At 42.8% G+C, this 21,877-nt stretch overlaps 1 pseudogene; it reads right to left on the reverse strand.

The window, feature by feature from the left end:
* Positions 1 to 1,593: 1,593 nt before the first annotated feature.
* Positions 1,594 to 21,599, reverse strand: LOC130401973 (NFX1-type zinc finger-containing protein 1-like; annotated as a pseudogene).
* Between the last annotated feature and the right edge of the window lie 278 nt (positions 21,600 to 21,877).

Genomic DNA, 21,877 nt, shown 5'->3' on the forward strand with positions numbered 1-21,877 from the left:
TCATCTGTGGAACGGGCAGGGCTCGAAAAACTCCAGCCAATCATTTCCATTGCCACCGAGTTTCATTGGACAGTAAATACGTCAATCAAACGGTCGTACTGCACTCCCCCTCCCCCGCGCCCCGCGCCCCGCGCGCGACCCCTTCGTGCAGTACTCGTGACCCAGAGCTCCTGACCCAGAGCAAGCTCCTGTTTGTTGTTATCCTGCGGTATCTACTGGAACTAGTTAATCCACATTTGGACCTAGCAGTAGAAGACAATTTCCATGGCAGACAAGACGCCACAATCCCCACCACCACCAGCAAAGAGAAGGAAAACTCTTTTTCAGAGAGTAATTGATAATAAAAACGCTGAAAGAGAAAAACTGAAATCAAGAATAATCCTAGGCGCTGCTTTTGAACGTTGGCGGCAACTGAAGGACGAGAAGGGTCTAAAAACCGATGCTTGTGTGGCGGTTGACCTAGTTTCAAAGTTTATACCGGTTATACTCGGTAATACCGGTGTTGAGACGAGTGTATTACTCGGTGTGAAAATGTCCACACCGCGGCAACCCTAGTGAAAACCAGGACTTCCAATACAATTATATGAAACAAACACATACAAACATACAGCCAGAGCGAACACAGCGGGGCAGAGGAGTGTCAGGAAGTCTTTGGTGTACACATCAGTACGGCCTATTTGCACTACTGTTTAGTGGCAATGCAGTGTTTTATTCTATGCCTTTTTATTTTCGTATATTATTTCAATTAATACAATTTATTTATTCATGAAATCAAGATCTGGCCTTCAAATCTTTTTTCCAAATATAGGTCGTATTACAATGGGGTTTGTGTTTATATTCGGACCAATACGGTACTGCGGACGCTCACATGACGTTAAGCATTTCCTGGTGCATAATGTGACGCTTCAGAACCTAAAATCCCGTTTCTCCCCGTTGATACGACAACACATAACCGGCGTTTTCAGAAATCTCCACTTTGGTTTTTAGAAATGATCGTTTTCTGTGATAAGACAGGGCCTCGGACAGGGGGTGTTGCAGCACCCCCAAAACCCCTACTTCCCGCGGTACTGGGTGCAATTTACAGCTGAATGTAGTGCCATGTTGTTAAACGAAAACCTACGCTAGCCTGGCTCGCTCTCGCGCATCTCTGTTCGCGCTCGTGCATGATTGCGCGTCCAGGTACTTGGAATGGGTGGAGTCAGAGTCAGCGTTGAAGGAGAGGGGGTAGGACCATTTGAGTTGTGTATTTTCAAAATCTGCTGGCGTTTCGCAAATCGCGTACCCAACCTTTAATATAGTTTTCAAAGGTATCTTGTTTGCTTATCCACACATCTTTCCAATACACATGTAGCACTTGTTTTGTCAGATATTCTATTATACTGCTGTGTAAAAATATATTTTCTGAAGTATCTACCGGTGTAGCTATGTTATTAATACATTTCTTGTATATCTGTTTTTAGGCATTTGTGTATCTACTAAAAAACAGAGTTCACCTGGACTCATGGCTTCCCCCTTACTCCCACGCCCCTTCTCATCCCTTACTCTCCTAAAAATAGCCCTCTTACATACTTATTGTATGTTGTATGTCCTGGCACTTAATGTACACTGATTGTATGTTGTATGCCCTGGCAATTAAAAATAGTACCTAGCATTGTGTAGCATCTTATCCTAGCTATCATTGCTGTATATGGTAAATGGGTTAACCTAGCAAAGTGCTTGGCACTTGTTTCTATAAACATCCGTACTGTACCAACAGCAATATTTTGTTGTTTCTCTTTCTTCCGACAAATGCACTTATTGTATCTTTGACACTTTGGAAAAAGGCGTCGGCTAAATGCCCTAAATGTAAATGTGAATGATGAAAACAACAACTTGGAATCACACACTTTATTTTTTTTCTTTACAAATGCATTGCTCCCCTCTATTGCTGAAACACAACAAGGCATAGGCATAGTAGTATTCAGATCATTATACCTATATAATCGGCAAACATTTTTGCCTATAACAAGAGCCGCAGAACATTACCTAGGTACTAGGGAATAGTTCTGTGTAATTCTGTGTGACTCAAATTCCGTTTAATTTGGGTGGAAACACAGTAACAGTGATTAATTGTCAACCTACTCAAGACAACATTTTTAAAAATCAACGTGCCTCAGAAACTAAACAGAGAAAAACCTACCAACAAGGAAACAAGAGCACAAACCAACTCTTTCACAGCGAAACAGGTGATCATGTTTTAGTCATTAAAGTCTATTTGACCATAATTCAACAGATTATTGCCCTCATACCAAGCTGCGTGCTGCGCTCCGTCCATCTCTGAGGCGACCTGGTTTCCACTGGCCAAAGCGTGACTCTGTCCACCGATAGTGGCATCACAGTCTGGGCAGCGTCTGCTCTCCATTGCCCCTCCGCACTCCGTTATGATATAGATATGGCCGTTTGGACACTTGTACCAGTGACCAGGTGGCAACTTCAGAGCCGAGACGACCATCTCCCTCTCCTTATCACTAATTCCTAGGCCCGTGTAGGGGAGTTTTTCATCTAGATTCCGTAAGGCCAGCTTCACTTTGTCTGCGTCTTGTTCGGTGAAAGGGTCAATCTTATCCAAAACCTTCCTGATATCATCTACCTCAGCCTGGATTTCTGTCATTTGTTCTCTTGCGTCTGCCATTGTGCACCGTGCGTTGAGTTCAGCCAAAAGGGTGAGTCTCTGCAGCTCCTTTTGCAAATCTGTGACTTGTTGTTCAGTGAATTTCTGTTTTGGGTGAAGAAGCCATTGGAAGAACACATCAACTTTGTCTGTGAAACGGAGGCTGAGGTTTCCAGTCATCTCCTCCTTTTGGATCTTCAGAAGCATGGCGGCTCTCTCCATAAAGAGCATTGTATGTTCCACTACCAGCAGTGCATTAATGGTGAGATGTGACGCTGACAATTGGCTTTGAACACGCTCATTACATATGTTTGGCAAATGTGTAAGAAGTTGTCTGTTGGTTTCCCATTGCACTGTGAGGGTGTTGGTTTCAGTTTCGATATCTATCTTGTGTCCATTTATCTTCTCCTTGACTTTCTCTATCTCGGCCAGGCTGCGGTTGATGTGAGAGCCGTAGCGAAGGTTTCTGCGGATCGGAGTGCGACATCTGGGGCACTCTTTCAGTTTGATGACCATCTGCTCATTTTCTTGTGACTGTTGGTCCATCTCCATGTATGTGTCCATAGCTTCGAACTCAACAATGTGACCGCAGTCCTCCAGTTGAATGAAGTAGGCCTCGGGATCGTCCTCAGAGCCGAAGAATATTTCTGTGACCTCGTCGTGATCACAGACGCGACATTTGTTTGGACATTTGTCTCCGCAGAGGCCTATGCAGGAGTGGCCGCAGCCCAGCATTTTGGAACAGGGCTTCGTGCATGGCGGGCGGTCACAAGGTTCGTGGCAAAGCTTGCTGCAACTTTGGTGCTGACATTGCCAGGCACAAGACTCTGCGCAAGGGGCACAGGGTTGGCCACAACGTTTCTTGCACTTGCTGTGGATGCAGACGTTCTCGCAGGGCAGCTTGCATGGAGGGCACTCACCGGTGCAAGGTTCCCTGCACTTGTGGGAACAAATGAGCAGACGTTCACACTGGTAGGAGCATGGAAGGTGATAGCGCCCCTGGTTGCATTCGTAGCAAGTACCAGTACAGCTGTGGCCGCATTTGAGCTGTAGGTCACACGGGGTCCTACAGTTAGGCTCATATTCTTTTGTCTTGTAGAAGCAGTAATCACTCTGGGTATGTCCACATTCTAGAATGAAGGGGACCATTACCTTGCAATTAATTGTACATGGACCCCCACACTTTGCTTTACACTGATGTCCGCATTGGAGACTTTTCTCACAGGGCGCAATGCATTTGAAGTCAGCAGGGTCCATGTAGCAAGGGACCATTTGCTTGTGGCCACAACCTGGTAAGGTCTTCTCAATCTTCACCGGACACGCTGGGCATTGACGGTGACAAGCCAATGGGCACTTGTGTCCACGATCACACAGTTTTTTCTCACAATGTTTCTCACACTTGTACTTCTTGTGCTGGGGGTCATAAGGGTGGCATACTCGCTCACAAACATGGCCGCAGTCCAAGCGGAACTCACAAGGCGTCAAACACCCCCCTTCGGGGGCTTGTTTGAAGTCCTCAGAGCAGGCGGCCTGGATCTGTTTTTCTGGGTGGTTCTGACAGCACAGAGTGAGCGCTTTGCCCATCTGTTCCTTCTCTTTCAAGGTGCCGAAGATATTGCTCCACAGTTTGACCTTGCTCAGTATTGCACTGTTTCCAATGCAGTAGAGGCCTTTCTTGGCGCGTGATAATGCCACGCAGACGCGGTTGGGGATGCTCAAGAAGCCCACAATTCCCTTGGCGTTGCTGCGGACCAGAGACAGCAAGACAATGTCGTTCTCCTCCCCTTGGTACTTGTCAACCACATGCACTTTGACCCCTGCAAACTCGGAGGAGGGCATCATATTGCGCAGGCAGAAGAGCTGTCCGCTGTATGTGGTGAGGATAGTAATCTTTTCCGGATTGTAGTCCTGCATCAGAAGATAGCGACACAGAGCAACTACAAACATGGCTTCATGTTTGTTCTCGTGACTCTTCCCATCCCTGAGGTTTTCCTCTAGGTGGCTGTGCTCCAGGAAGAACAGATTGGTTTTGATGCCCTGTGATAAAGCAGACAATCGAGAATATACATTATGGCTCTGAAAGCATCATCTATTTGGAGACATACAAGTAGTAAAATACATTCAATTAGTAGTTAGGAGGACATTGTAATTGTAGAAGGGACAAAGGAAAGTAGTCAAAATAGATCAAATGTCACAGTGCTAACACACACAAACACACACACACTGGAAAGGTCAGACGTTCTGAATCCCTCTAAATAGAAAAAGATAAACGCCTCAGGCCGGAAGGTGTGTCCTGCTGGAGGAGAGAGCAGCAGTGGATTCAACAATCACCTTGACGTTGTCGTAGTCCATGACTGACGGGTGGTTCTCCAGCTCGGGGTAGATGTGTGGGGTCAGGAGGCAGGCGATGTCAGGCCTCATGCGATGCTTGACCAGACGACCACACACACACACACACACACACACACACACACACACACACACACACACACACACACACACACAAACACAAACACAAACACACACACACACACACACACACACACACACACCAAGAGAATATTGGAACAGAACGTTGCTTGATATTATGCTTTCAATCTGCAAAGTTTTAAACTTAAATGCTCTGTACTGTTCAGGGACGGCCGGGGATAATGGTCTAGAATTTCTGCGTCCCGATGGTTGATTTCGGGGCTGTCAGCAATTAAGACAGGGGTTCTCAAAGTTTTGACAGCTGAGGGCCGTCAAAGGAAAAATAATCTGGCGGGAAACGCCGTTAGCATCCCAGTGGTGAAAGAAAACATTGCACCGTGGACCTCTGGGAGTGAGGTCAAGTGAAGTTTAAATCACGAAACTGAGGTTCATTCAGGATCCTTTCTAAGTAATGTACAGTCGGATTAAAACTAACAAATGTAACAGGATTTAATTGAAAGCTAGAGAGAGTCGACATTTCTCTTTATATTTATTCATTTTTGTTTAAATTAATATATATATATTTTCTTTTACTTAAATCTGTATGTCATTGCGGGCCGCCAGGAATGTTTCTGCGGACCGCCATTGGCCCACGGGCCGCACTTTGAGAACCAATGAATTAAGATGAAGAGCTAAGATAATTTTCTCCTGTGATCTCTTTGTAATGCACAAGGCTTACTGTGGCGATAAAATATATGATTTTACTAGCTTACATAGCCCTCTCACCCTGTGCACTCAACACATGATGCATTATTTTGACCATTTCGGTTCTGGAGGATATTATCCTAACCTTGCCCAGTTCTAACACCCCAAAAATAACAAAACAGGGGATGCTTTCCATCACCCAGTGTATTCCCATTGTGCTATTCAGGACTTAGTGGGTTCAGGACTTAATGTGCAACATGAATCAAATCATATTTTGTAGCTACGTGTAGCAATGTGAGTTCATGTAAACCTGGCTATTTTCCTCCCAAATAGGGACAGTGTAGATATATATAGAAGAGGGTAAATATTCATTTAGGTACAAAATAGTTAGGAAAACTGATTAGCAATTAAATGCCTCAGGTTTAAAAGGTTAAATTCAGACAGACTGAGCTGATGATTAGGTGATTCAGAGGACCTTCCAGAACAATATAGTTTGGTTTTTGCTTTCATCTTGTCAAAATGTTTTATTAATTTACCTTTTTATATGTAGGCTGATAAACATGGATGGACCCATACATATTTACACATCACACATCAATATACTTAGGTTGTCAACTTAAATTCATACTCTCTGACTGAGAAGAGTGAATATTTCCAGTCCTTCTTAAATAAAGGCAGGAGGCTGCCATCGTACCAACCTGATAGTTGAGCCTGACGAAAGGGAAATCATTTTTCACCAGCCTCTCGAACATGGAAACCTCCAGACTGAAGTTCTTGGCCAGGTCGTACACTGTAGCACTGGGCCGCAGCTGCCAGGAGAAAACAATTATTATCTATTAATTATTATTATTTTTGGTTCACTGGCTGTCCCCTTAAAGGTACTACGTGTAAGAATCACAAATCTTTTCTCATTTCTGTCCCCTGTGGCCGGTAATCGAAGAGCAGCCTGCGCAGTGATAGCTCCGTGGATTGAGATTGTTACAATCATCCACTAACGTGGGTTAGAATCATAAATAAACATTAGCCATTAACAGAATATTAGTGGATATGAAGCACATAAAAAGTACAAATTATAAGTTCGGAAAGAACAGCAATTTTGCCAATTATCAGTGCTTAGTCGTCACTTCCTTCCCAGCCCACAGGCTGTTCTTCGCAATGGAGAGAAAATGGAAGGTCAAATTATTTTCTTTCACCCTACCAGCCCTCTTAGTTGTCTGTATCAACTGGCTTGTATTGGCTAATCACCAGAGACCCTTTAACTAAAGTGCTGAAGTGACATGGTGCAGCTTTAAGACCCAACATGTGTTCTCTGTTGTTGTTGTTGTTGTTGTTGTTGTTGTTGTTGTAGTAGTAGTACCTGCTGGTGGTCTCCGATGAGGATGAGGTGCTGACACTCTGGGTTCAGAGAGGTGATGGTGTGGGCCTCCAACACCTCAGCAGCCTCCTCCACTATCACCAGCCGCGGACGCACTTCCTGCAAGATCTTACGGAACTTGGCCGCCCCTGTGGTCGTCATGCCGATGACCTGATTGGTGAAATCCTTATTGTGAGCCCTTTTATTGCACTTTAGTGCACAGTATTTCTCTGCTTGCGAGAGTAATGAAAAATCATTCATTGAGCAGGTAATGAAAATGTACGGTCTTTGCTCCAGTGCTCCCAAAGTGTTTAACTGTTCACTCTGATATATTCAGCTGTGGTTTTCTTTTTGGAACGAAGTGGGCGGAGCCAGCCATGGCCATTGAATCCTTGAATATGATTGTTTACATGATGCAGGACAAGTTCAAACACCTCATGAAGTGCTTGCATTGCTGACATTTAACCAAGAGCTGCTCAATAGTAAATATCTCAGAACATGCTTTGTAAAAAATGTAAAGACAGGATTAAACCTCAGACAGCTTACAGATGTCATGAGGTGCAGCAGTAAACCTAAGTCCGAATTGAAGATCAGCATTCCTCGTCTGATGTCCAATAAATGAGTCCAATAAAGTCCAATAAATGAGCGCTGAAAAATGTAAAAGCTCTTTACAGGTACATTGAGAAATCAACATCTAAACGTGATAAGCTAGAGCAGCCATTCACATTAAGGGATACAATCAGGGTCGGACTGGCCATCTGGCATACCGGGCATCGTCCAGGTGGGCCGTTGACCCAATGTGGGCCGGTCCGGTCCGTTATGTTTTGTTTTTTTTCTCTCTAAATTCCCTCCAATTGGGCCGGCAAATGGGCTACAGAGGGATAGCAGTGCGTTGACAGCATCGACATATTATTGGTCTGTTTGTCATTGTCAATCAATCATGGGCTGACAGGCTCAGAGCTCTGACAATGCTGTCAATCACAACACAATCCAGGGTGGGCGGGACCTCATGGCATGGGCCGGAGTCGCAGGAGTCGGGTAGGAGCTGAAAATGCATAAGTGTAAGAAACGCCTGGGTGGCGCCGAAAAACTGCGACTTAAAAAGCTGAAGTCTCTGGAGGTGGAAGCTGCTAAATGTAAAAAATGTACAGACCTATTTGGTGCCGGGGTCAACACCCCAGCAGGAGCTGCTGTGCCGGGAGACGAGCGAGTGGAGGCATATATGCTTAGTAACGTTAGCCTGGGGCTAGCTAGGCTACATTTTGAGACATGTCCAAAAAAAAGTAGTTAATGTTTTTACATTGAATGCGATGTGACCTAATTAACTGCATACTTGTGAAAACATATTAGCCCAGAGTTGAAGGGCTGTTACTGTTGGTAGTTGCGGTTGATTTTGTTTAAATATGCCGAATTGGGATATTATGGGTTATTATTGTTCAGATGATTTAGCTAAGCTAGCTAACAGCTGCTAACGTCAGCTGTCTCTTGTTGCCATAGCAACAGTAAACATTGACATGGACTAATGAGCTGTAAATAGAGATGCAGAATCAAGCTGTATTGTAAATACAGATGAGATACTTTGAATTTTAGCACAAAATACAAGTAAACATATAGGAAATATTGATGGACGTAATATAATTTGCAATATTTGCCATTGAAGTTATTGTAATCTTTCAATTCCTTTATTGTTTACTGAGGTGATGACTATTTCATGTGGTGAGAGGAATGCAATATGTGTATGTATGAAGAAACATACTATATGTTTGATAAAATGACAATTGGTCATTCTTAAATGTCTCTATATTCTCTGCTACCATCATCTCTTGTCAAACAGGTTTTCCTGACCTGCTAGAAGTTCTTAAATGATGAGCGAGAGAGAGAGAGACAGAGAGAGAGAGAGAGAGAGAGAGAGAGAGAGAGAGAGAGAGAGAGAGAGAGAGAGAGAGAGAGAGAGAGAGAGAGAGAGAGAGAGAGAGAGATTCGTCTTGACTTTGTGATTTTATTATGCAAATTATTTTGTCTCAGATTGAAACAAAAGGTTTGATTATGATTATTTCCTGGTTGAAGATTTTCATATTGATGATTTTAAATTCAAACGTCTGCATATCTTTTAAGTTCAATTAATAGTTATGCAGGTAGGCCTTAGGGCTCTTTTGAGACTTAAGTCATCCTTCATGACGGATACATTTGTTGTATACATACATGTGCACATACACTTATATGAGAATGCATATCTATTCAGCCCTGTAATTTATGTCTTAGACTTTTTCACACAGCTATAGATAAAAAAATTAATTAAATTCAATTAAATTCTCTATTTATGGTTTCATAATGACTGAGTCACCGTTAAAACAAATGAGTTTCAGCTCTAATGTTGCTACTGTCTGTAATATCTTTCTATTTAGATTATTTGTCAGGATATTTTGTTATCATTGTGCGAGTGTGGTTTTAACTAATGCTGGGCTTACACCAAATGATTTTCACAGTCACAGACTAAAAACTGCACATGGGGGCATCAGATGCTTGATGCTTCACCTTATTTGCACCCTCAATTAATACATTTTTCCTAAAAGGCTATATTATTGCTCTTGCGATCTCAAAAATACTGCATGCGAGGGCAATAAAAGTGCTCCCAATAATGATTTGTTTGTATGGATGTGTTAGTTGTACACATGTGCAAATAATTTTGCTATATTGCTCACTATTTAGCAGTTATATGCCACCATATTCATGCTACATTACGTTAACAGTGGCTCTCTATAATAGCTCTGGTAATACCTTGGCGTTGCGGAGGAGACAGATTTTCTCGTTGAGCCGCACCTCCTCCAACCTTCCACCGTGTTCTGATATTCCACCTCAGACTGCTGAAGTTGATCTTGCAGAAAATACCTGTAGCGTGACACCCATAGCCTGCAGAAGATGATGTGGGGAGTTTTAACAACAATAAGACACCACAAGATGTTTGGCTTACAGAATGGTGTGAGAGAGCAGTACACAATAAAAACTCTAATTTCCCATCAGAAAAGTAAGAAGAATATCTGCACAAAATATTTTATATTTTTTATCGCCAAAAAAGGATGCATCTGTGTAGTGAGCGCGCAGCACAACAGAGAGGGATCTAGAAACTGTGCATGAGGCAGTGTGCACGTGAGCCTCAGGCGCCTCCTGATTGGCCTGGATCGGTAAGTCAACCAATCAGTTTACAGTGTAGGCGGGCTCTTCTCCCGAACCAAATTGATCAGTTCAGTGAATCTGAGAGTGTCTGAGAAGAAAGAAAATATAGCGTTTGGTGACTTAGTTTACAGTGTTTTAAAATACTAATTTAAATAATAAAGAAAGTGTTCTTCCAGCAGGTTCCCGAAGTACGTGTTTGTTTTTCTGTATACATTACTGTATGTAATGTTCTGCATCTATGGTAACTTAGCCATTTTGAGTAATTTGGCCTTACTATACGAGTCATCATACTGGTCCTTCACAAGCCTCAGAATGATCCATTTCTACCTCAAATTTTCAAAAGCTCCGCACCGCTTCGCATTATGCGAATACGCGTCAATGTTTACCAAATGGAGAAATGACCCTACCTAGAGGTAGGGGCGCATTATCGTCTGCCCGTCTGCACAAATGACACAAATACATAGGGGTATTCGGAACAATATCCCTAACAGAGACACAATGTTAACAAGCATCCGTTCTTGAGATGGTTCATGAAGCATCTAATGCATTGAGAATTTTTTCTAGAAAAACCCTGGGTAAGGTGATTAAAAAGATTTACAAAAATAAAATGAGGAAGTGAGAGTGAAAAGAATTTAAACATACCGATAAAGTCTCCATCGGTCTGCCATACTCAGATGCCAAATTTCAAAAATGGCTTTTTCCTCTGCTTCGGTCATGTCTGATTCCTTATCCAGTTCCTTTTGTATTGTTAATTTGATTCTTTTCCTCTGTTTGGCCTGAATCTAAACCATAGATTGAATAAAATATATATTAACTGTTAGTCCTGTTTTTTAAGATACAATTCCAAAGTATGCAATAACTATGATTTATTAGATCACTTCTCGGTATTGGTTAAAAGTTTGAGCAACTGACATTTATTTTAAGGTAGGGGCTAAATACTGGCGTTACCAGATTCAAAAAGACTTCTTAAACAACCAACTATCTAAAGCGACTAATTTGGGCAACGTTTTTGTAATATGCATCGATATTCTTAGCTGCCTTGACGTGTTCAAGAAGTTAATAATATATGTGGCTTTGGATGACAGCGTCTGCTAAAAGCCTTAAATGTAAATGCAAATGTTGTTTAACAAAAACAAGGTTGTCAGCTTTACCTGCCATTCCTGTTCACTCTGGCCCTCCTGTATGCTGACTTTCTCAAAGTTCACAGCCAGAATCAGTTCCTCTCCTTGTTGCTCTTCCTGCTCCCCGTTGGACTCAAAGCCGTCTTCGATAAATCGCTCAGCGTGAATCAGGTCTGCTTCCTCAATGATCTGGATGAACTCATCCGCTACCACCTCCGCTTCTGTGTGGTCATCCGTCTCCATGTCTGAAGCGTTGAAACCAGAAAAAAATAATAATTAATTTACTCTCATAAATATGGCTAAAGTGTAAAATAAAAAATGTGCCTATTTATAATTTTATAGTAGCATAAACTAACTTCCCATGGTACTGTATTTATCGATCTATACAGTACACATACATCAGACTGGAAGATTTGTTAAAGTGTACAGACTTAAGTAAATCTACTGTGATACATACTGTGATAGATTCAGTGTAGCCAAGGGTATTACAAAATATATGTAAAAAAACTACAATTGAAATTTAATTTCAACCTAATTAAATATGTCATTACCGTTTCTTATGCTTTATTGCATTATACCATTTTGAGAATAATGTTTCCTTTCAATCGTTATAGCTAGGGTAGGCCACTTGGACAAAAGTATCCAACCTAAAGGGTTGACCTCCCTCCAAAGCCACTCACATTAAGGATGTAAATAGTATTTGAACATAAATAAAAGAAAAAGCTTTTGAAATAAATCGCCTAGCTTTAAATAATTTAATTTGTGCATGCCTTAAATATGATTGATGTTTTCTTCAACAATGACGGAAACAGAGGGCAACCATTAATGTTGTTGAATATTTTGTTGTTTAGCAGGAACCTCACCTTCATGTGCTTCCTTCTCCGCCTCCTGCTGGATGATTGTGGGACCTAATCCCAACCACTCAACCATCTGACTCTGCACTTGGTACCATTCAGCTTGTTGGGAGAATTACATGGAAGATAAATTATGCACTTTAAAAATATTATAGAAATAACATGGAAAATGTGTTACATTCTATACATGAACTAAAATAACTTACGGATGGGCATTGCAGGCTGTTCCAGGCTGTGCCAGTGTCTATCTGAAATGAATTTCTGCAGAATGTGCTCTCGAAGGACCCCCTTCTGACTGCACTGTAGTTGTACAGCATGATCCTTGATTATATGCTCCCACTTTGCCATATCCCTTAAAATCTGTTAAAAAAAGGTTGCAGAATTGATGTCGTATTCATATGTATATAGGACCATTTAGTTATTATATAACTTTATAATTAATTATGTCACCCTATGGGAGTGTGTATGGATGATGGCTGGTTTCCACACACACTCCGACCGTAAACATGAAGAGCGGCATGTTTAGGATTATTATTGTTGGTGTCAAATTACACATTGAAAAACACAAAGAAAACAACTAAAATCAAAAACAAAAAGTTGCTACGGTGGAGCTTTAGCTTGGCTAGGGAGACAGAGTGCCTTGGTTTCCTTGGAGACAGACAGACAGACAGACAGACAGACAGACAGACAGACAGACAGACAGACAGACAGACAGACAGACAGACAGACAGACAGACAGACAGACAGACAGACAGACAGACAGACAGACAGACAGACAGACAGACAGACATTTGATCTCACGTCTTTAAAAGCATATCGTAGGTGTTTGGGCATTCCATTTCCCCTACGGAAGATTTCCAGTTGATGTTTGAGGAGGAAGGGCTCAAGGATAGTGCTGTTGCTCCGGCCCCCCACTCTCACGATTCCTTTTTTTAGAAATGTATGGATACCTTCAAATATCCAAAGAAAGAAAAAGCAAGTGAACAAAACTTAAAGCAGCATGAAGCCATTTGTAGAGTGGAACATGAGCAGAATAATGTTGTACTTCTCCCACAGAATTTCCAAAAGGTTTTGCCCATCCGAATACAATAATCTCTATTAGGTTTGACATTAAAGATGAGTCAGGATTACCAGAATTTGTTAATTTGCAATATAGGTTCAACTCTATTACACATGTCGAATAGTGATCTGTAGAGCGTCCTGATAGGCTCAGTGACTGCTTGTTTAAGGATAGTTTGCTCTTGATGAAACATGTGTCAAAGGAACTGCAGGCATCTGCACCAACCATGGATGCATCAAAAATGTATTTAACTTCTTTCTATTCTTATTTAACTGAATCTGAAGATTGAAGGAATAAAGTATTGCTGCTTATGTAAATGCAGCGGGTCCTTGATGAACAGCGTTCGCGGCCCACTATGTTCGGAATTGCCTCACGCCGTAGAGCGCCAAGCAAAACGTTGGCAGTTAGAGTTAGCTGACATTCAACCACAAATATAAATATAGCTGCATGCAGCAATGTGGGTGTCAAGCATAATGGGACTCGATAAAGCTAATTCTGCCGGACGGACGTAATCGGCTGGGTGGCTACATGACGACCGTCTCGGTAATCGGTAAACTAACTCTGCCGGACGGACGTAATCGGCTGGTTGGCTACATGACGACCGTCTCGGTAATAATCTGTAAACTAACTCTGCCAGCCGGACGTAATCGGCTGGTTGGCTACTTTATGACCGTCTCGGTAATCGGTAATAATGGCGGCAGGTGGGATGAAGTACAGCCTTATGCGAAGTACACGTAAATCTAGACAAAATGGAAAAATGTCCTAGTGGTAAGGGCGCATGACGACTGTCTCAGTAATCGGTAACCTAATTCTGCCAAATGGACGTAATCAGCTGGGTGGCTACATGACGACCGTATTGGTAATCGGAGGACGTAATCGGCTAGGTGGCTACATGACGACCATATCGGTAATCGGATGGACGTTATCGGCTAGATGGCTACATGACGACCATATCGGTAATCGGACGGACGTAATCGGCTAGGTGGCTACATGACGACCGTCTTGGTTAACGGTAATAATGACGGCTGGTGGAATGGGTGGCTACATGACGACCGTCTCGGTAATCGGTAAACTAACTCTGCCGGACGGACGTAATCGGCTGGTTGGCTACATGACGACCTTCTCGGTAATCAGTAAACTAATTCTACCGGACGGAGGTAATCGGCTAAGTGGCTACATTATGACCGTCTCGGTAATCGGTAATAATGACGGCAGGTGGGATGACTTACAGCATTATGCGAGTACGCGTAAATGTAGACAAAATGGAAAAATTACCCTACCTAGTGGGAAGGGCACATGACGACCGTCTCGGTAATCGGTAATAACGACTGCTGGTGGAATGGGTGGCTACATGACGAATGTCTCGGTAATCGTAATACGGCTGGTGGAATGAACTACAGCATTATGCGAATACGCGTCAATGTTTACCAAATGGAGAAATGACCCTACCTAGAGGTAAGGGCGCATTATCGTCTGCCCGTCTGCACAAATGACACAAATACATAGGGGTATTCGGAACAATATCCCTAACAGAGACACAATGTTAACAAGCATCCGTTCTTGAGATGGTTCATGAAGCATCTAATGCAGTTAGAATTGCAGTTTATATTGTAAGTGGGCGGAATGGTAAATAAAGTCATTGTTGTTTGACGTCCCCCTGAGGTCAAAGGTCACCAAATTGTGGCTATGATATGTTAAAGAGTTGCTGAGAACAGGATTACTTCCTGTTTGGCGGCTTTGCCGTCAAGTTTGATTGGCTTTCACGGCCAAATGGTTTGGAAAGCGGTTAGGCAGCTTTGTTCAGCTTGGTCTGAAGATCAAATACGGCAAGTTTCATGATGATTGGACATAATTTGTGGCCTGTGGATATGTAATGTTGATATTGACAACATTCAACATGGCGGCCAGGCTTTGCCGTCAAGTTTGATTGGCTGTCACGGCCAAACGGTTTTGAATTAGACAAAGCGGTTTAGCACATTTGTTCAGCTTGGTCTGTAGATCATATATTGCAAGTTTCATGAAGATTAGACATAATCTGTTGCCTGTGGATATGTAATATTGATTGTGACAACTTTGAACATGGCACATGGCAATTTCTGAGGTTGCCATGGGAAATATTTTATTAGCTATATGGGGCGGTCTGACAGTATCACCAGACATTGAAATTAAGTATGAAATATACGCACGTGAAGAGAGAGGAGTTAAAACACATCTTTGTTAATTATAGCGCCCCCTAGAGGTCAATGATCATTAAATTCATTGAGTATCCCCATAATGATGTCATGGGTCTATGTACCAGGTATGGTTATGATATGTCAAAGGGCTGCTGAGATATTGGCGTATTTCCTATTTGGCGGCTTCAAGGTCGAATTTGATTGGCTGCCGCGGATGTTTCCATGAGAAATAATTTACTAGCTATACGGGGAGGTCTGATAGTATCACCACATTGAAAATTTGCATTAAATATACTCATGTGAAGAGAGAGGAGGCAAAACACATGTTTGGTTATGATATATCAATGGGCTGCTGAGAAATCGGCTTACTTCCTGTTTGGCGGCTTTGCCGCCAAATTTGATTGGCTGTAGCGGCCAAACGGTATTGAATTGGAACAAGATTTCAATGTTTTTGATCAAGCATGGAAGATCATGTGTGCCAAGTTTCGAGATGATTGGACATTTTAAAGGTTTTTGACATAAACCAAGATGGTGGAAAATCCATCATGACGCAAAATGATGTCATAGAGTGCGTTGAACTCGGCTTGGACCAAAGATTCCAATGATACCTTGTTTGTGAATATTGGATGAATGGGTCGAAAGTTATAAACATGAATGCATGTCCAACTTTGACCTGTTGGTGGCGCTAGAGCTGATGAGCTAGAGACCTCAAATTTGCTTGATGGGCTAATGGGACTGTCCTGAACCAGTATGCCAAATTGTGCCAGTGTCACAACTTTTCACCAAGGCGTTCCATGGGCTGCCATAGACTCCCATGGAGGCATAACAATAAGAAACAGTACGAAAACAATAGGTTGTCTCGTAACTTTGTTGCTTGACACCCAATTAAATTTGATATCGTAGTGTCTTTTTCTGCACATAAACAAGTTAGAAGAGAGAGGTGAGAGAGCCTTGACGAGCATGGTCCAGGTAGGATGAGACCAAAAGGAAGGGTCTTTATGAATTAGACATTGGCTGTGGTGGCAGTGATGCCTGCTTACCCTCCAGGAACTGGTCCAAAGCGTGGTTTGTGTAACAAACGACAAGCATTGGCGCAGCCTCCGGACCGGCACTCCAGAGTCCCTGGTTGGTCAACAGTGCCTTAGCGATTTTAAGGCCGACATGGGTCTTTCCTATAGACAGATCAAAAATGTAGTTACAGCAAAACAACAGCACGAAGTGCTTTCTAAGCTTTACATTCCTGAGAAACCTTAATCTCAGATAGTGTGGAAACCACCCCACTTTCCCCACCCTCACAGGAGAGAAAATGTGTGAATCTAACCGAAATCAGCTATATACATTTTGAATTTTTGATCTATGGTTAAAGTAGAAGTGTCTACCAGTGCCAGGGGGTCCTTGTATGATGGCTAGCTCCTGAGTGAGAGCCAATTGAAAGGCTTCCATCTGAGACTCGTCCAGGTCGAGGGTCTCCTTGGCAGGCCAGTCAGCAGGCCTGAGGCAGTGAAAAGGCTTGATCTTCTTCTTCTTCTTAGGGTCTGCCACCTGTTCCAGGTTGTACACGTCGTTTCCTCTCAGATACCATGGGGGTTGCACATCTGGGCTGCACTCCACTATATACCTGAAGTGATTGCCGCACATTGGGGATTAGGTTGTTAAAAAGGACATACATAAGTGATTCAGGGAATAAAGTAGCACCCAAGTGTGATTGTGTTGTCTTACATTAATAATTATACATAAATATAAACACACATAAACACATACACAGAAATTGCCTCCTGTATAATCATTTAACATATTTGATCTATAAAAATACTAGTATATATATATATATATATATATATATATATATATATATATAATTAATTTGACTTGAACGTCACTGTCTAATAACGTCTAAAAGCTGGTAAAATGTTGCGGTGCAGGTTGCAGTGTCAGTGCACGTGTTTGTTTTTGTTTAAAAAAAAGTAACCTCTGAAAGGGAAGCTCATCTCCCCGTACTTCCTGCAGGCCCTCCAGAACATGACGGTAGGCCTCAAAGTAGGCAGACGTCTCCACCATCAGAAACGGTCGATTGGTCTGTAGGAAATGGTAAGTTATTGTTGCTATACATTCGTTATACATGATATTATACATATATACCATATAGATGTTATTATGTTATACATATAATACAATACCATCAGAACTCAACACAGTAACAAAGTACACAAAGTCCTACCTGCATGGTTGCCAGCTTTTGTTTGCTCTCATCAGAAAAGATGACCTGAATTCTGCCTTTCTTCACGTCTTTCAGCTCTCGTTCAGATATTGTAGCAAACAGGAAGTTCTCGAAGAAGTCACACGACATGCACAACAAAGACCCATACAGCAACTTCTTGGAGTTTTCCCAGCGAACAAACTGTCGAAAAAGGTGGTTCCTTCATTACATCATAACAGCATAATCAAAATAATGGTTGTTGTGATTAATATAGAATAGCTGTTGGACGTCGGTCCACACACTCACCTTCAGAGGCTTAACGTCAAATTTGATAACATAGGCTATGCCTGAACGAGTGCACAGAGGCGACTCCAGTTTGGCGTCAAAGTACACACTGATGTCATCAAAGCGCTCCTTCTTAAGCTGCTGGGTATTCTTCCCCTGGTCCGAATGGATCCAGATGAGTCTCTGGATCCCCTCACGTAGCGGCCGCACAAAGTCCTCTCTCAGCAGTCGGAAGTGTGTGTCGAGGTAGGTTTCTGTGTTGGCGTATTTTCCTGTAGTGGCGTTGGCCCTCAGGAAGGGTGTCTTGTTTTCATGGTACTCCTCTCGTGTTGGATAGATGGGTATTGTCCGAAAGTTCTCCAGTTCTTCCTCACCTGGATAAGCAGCAGTTTGCGTTGTTTATTTTTCGGCACATTATGAATGAAACAGTATCTAAATCTTTGCAAGCATTTTAAACCAGTCTTAAACCATTTTGAATCAACATATGTTCTTCATAATATATGACCTTCATTGTCGAGTTGGTCGGATAAGAAGGGAAGATGGTCCCGGTCTGAACGCAGGCTTCCCTCCCTGGATCTCTCTTGGAGTTGCTGGCTTAAAGCCTGGATGTCTTCCAGCTTATCTTCAGTTGGACGTGCGATGTCAACCCCAGAGTCCCTCAGGCCAATGAGCGAGGCCCGCAAGAGAACCACAAGCACAGACACAGCCTGGACTGAGCTGGCTGGGAAGATGCTGAGCACCTGCAGCACCAAATAAAATACTTTAAAGTAATAATCTTAAAAGTAGGGCTGTCCCCGACTCAGAATTTTCTGAGTCTATTCAGATCTGCCTTTTCAGTCCAGAGATTCGACTATTCGGCGGCCGTGCAGGGCAGTTCTTTTGGAGGTTTAAAAAATGAGTTTTCTTTCTATTAGCACTCTGTTTTGGTAGGCTAGGCCTTTTATATATGCTTGCGCGTTGTGCTCATTACGTTCTCACCTGAACAGTTTTCTCTCAATCAAACTAGTCAGAATTGTAGCCAACTTATTCCTGTCGAGTTTTAATTAGGCTCCTGCCCATAATGCGGTCCGATAATGAACACAGGGCTCATGTATAGGCTAGTGGATAATCCACTATATGAGCCCCGTGTTCACGATCTGATTGCATTTATTGAGCCCGAAAGAATGCACAGCGCTGTGTCGCCACACTGACTGCGCTCCTAGAGAAAATGTAGAAATAATGTAAGGGGAGACAGCCGCTTCCCTCTGCGAGATTCTGTCTAGCAAACAAAGTTACAATGAATCAATCGCCACAGTGACATGGACAGTGTCTAAATAAACCGTCCTTGCAGCAACCGTTCTGGTTTCAATTTTTATCCATTTCAGCACACGTCGTGCCGCATCAGTCCTAAAATATATAATTATAATTATTATCTGTATAAATATTATTCCTGTGCATTTTTATGTTTTCTATTTTTAGTTTTATTAAAGCACCCCTCACTGACGAAAAAAATAAAATAAAAATGAAGGAAGACGGCGGGAAACCGTCCGGCAGTCGACTCAGATTCTCTAAGTCGCCTGCGGGGTTTCCCGACTGATGATTCGAATCATCAACTTTCATGGGACAGCCCAACTTAAAGTAAGTTGAGAAGGTCATTTATGACTGGACACACAGCAAAAATAGGGTGTCCTAAAATATTTGACATTTCTAAAAACAACCTGTATCATGAATATTTACATTAATAGCACCAAAGCATCAAACATGCAGGCTTACTTTGATTAAAATGTTTCGGTTCCATTTTCCTATACAATCACCTTGAATGCTAAACATTGCACAGAAATTGGGTTGTGCAATTGTGGGTGTCATTTAGTGTGTACAGCTGACCATGCAGCCCTCGTACCTTAGACAGGACAGCTATCATGTTGTCAAAGTGCTGCGGGTACTGTTCCCTGCGGGTGGGGTCGGACTCTGCACTCATTCCGCCTACGTATTGCGGGAGGATGGAGCGCAGGAACCCGCTGTCCTTCACCAAACCAGCAAGGTGCTGGACCGTGCTCCTATCCACGCGCGACTGGAAGGCCCTGCTCAGGGCAGAGCAAACCAGCTGGACGAGGTCATGCCGGATATCTCGCTCCTCCAGGAGCTCTTGAAAGGCAGGAGAGGAGGAGAGGGTGATGGCCACCTCGGAGGGCGGTTTCTCCGAGAGCTCCGCCAGCATCGTGTAGGTCATCCTGCGACCATGTGGCGCCCCCCCCCTGGTGTCGCTGGGGGGGGCTGACCTCGACTGAGGCGCTCTGGGTCTTGCTCCACGATCGCCCCCCCTACCTCGACTAGCACATCGACCCCCTCTGGCGCTCTGATCTCTCTGATCAGCTGGCACTGTCAAACTCCCGCTCCTCTCTCTCGCTGCATGACGTGCGAAATCTCCGGCTCCGGGGGCCATCCCACCACGCCTACCCCCCCTGCCGCTTCTGGCGTCTCCTCCTCTCTTTTCTCTATCCCCTGTTCTTCCTAATGATCTATCTCCTCCCCTCCCTGATATACCTCCTCCCCTACATGTCCCTCTCTCGTGTCCTCTGCCTACTTGACTCCCTGTTATGGAGCGTTCCCTCACATCAGGGCGTCTTTGACCTCTCCCGACTCCTCTTCTTCCTCCAATCCCTCCTCTGTCCTCCCCTGGTCCAGCTCTCCCTGTAGCAGCCGTGCCGTCTGCCACCCCACTGTGTCCTCCTCCTCTTTCAACCCTAATTTTACATTCACTACTGGCCCTCCTCCGTCCCCTGAAGCGGCTATTGCCACCTGTGAGAATCAGGGGGTGAAAAGCAACATTGTTAGCCAATGGAGGTAATGTAGTATGCTATTACATTGATACTTTTCGGGAATATCTTTGAAATTACCTCTTCCATAATTTTTCTTCTTGGATTCTCCATCCTCTGTATATTCAGCTGATCTATCCATACCCACGTTAAAGAATTGCTAAAGAAAAACAAGTAAGCATGAATTATATTGTGACAAAATCAAGTCGGAGCTCTTTACATCTTACAATTCAGTTCAGCGATGGACGATGTTCCAACTATTTGTCGCACACATGAATGCCACCTGCTGGACCCAGTAAATACAGTACGTGCAGGACAAAATAAGTTTCATTTCATATCCATGAGCGCTTGAAATGGTTTATATTGATAGGTTGCTGTTTTCTTTTTCGATTAATTAAAAAAAATCACAACAAGACCACGTGTGAGTGTCCCGTAACATTTATGTTGCAATGGAAAACAAAAGTACATACCTATATTTGTTAATACGACCGTTACTAAAGGGACAACTACAACATCTAACGTTACTTTATATTGACAGTTACACAGTACATAAATATAATTTATAAAATACTCAAACTCGAGGACTTAGCTAGCCAAATGTCTAATGTTAGCTGGTATATTGAATATTGTTAGCCGAGATAAAATAAGCATTCCTCTCTAGGCTATGATTACATTTATGATACATATTATCAACACATTTGTATATTATGTTATTGTCGTCAGAGGAGTTACATAATAGCGGCAATGCAGCATATGTTTCCCTTGCAGATAGTTACCTGTTCCGGAGCGACCCATTCACGACGCTGCCGCTCCCAAAGTGTTCTCGGTTTACAGTGGAGGGTGCGACTCTGAGAGAGCGCTTTAAATATCATTTGTATCTCATGGGTTTCGTTTCCTCCTAACTAATTAGTTTTGGTTTTCATCTGTCATAAGCATTTTGCTTGCATTCAGCCGAATAGAGGGATTATTTATGGATGGATGGATTCATAATTATATACCTATGTACACTAATATATTTGATATCTATATATTTTTTTTACCATTGTCTAATCTATTTTTATTATATGATTTATCCTCGAATTTTCGGCTACATTATTTA

Source organism: Gadus chalcogrammus, chromosome 13 (assembly GCF_026213295.1).
Source record: "Gadus chalcogrammus isolate NIFS_2021 chromosome 13, NIFS_Gcha_1.0, whole genome shotgun sequence".
Taxonomy (NCBI): Eukaryota; Metazoa; Chordata; class Actinopteri; order Gadiformes; family Gadidae; genus Gadus; species Gadus chalcogrammus.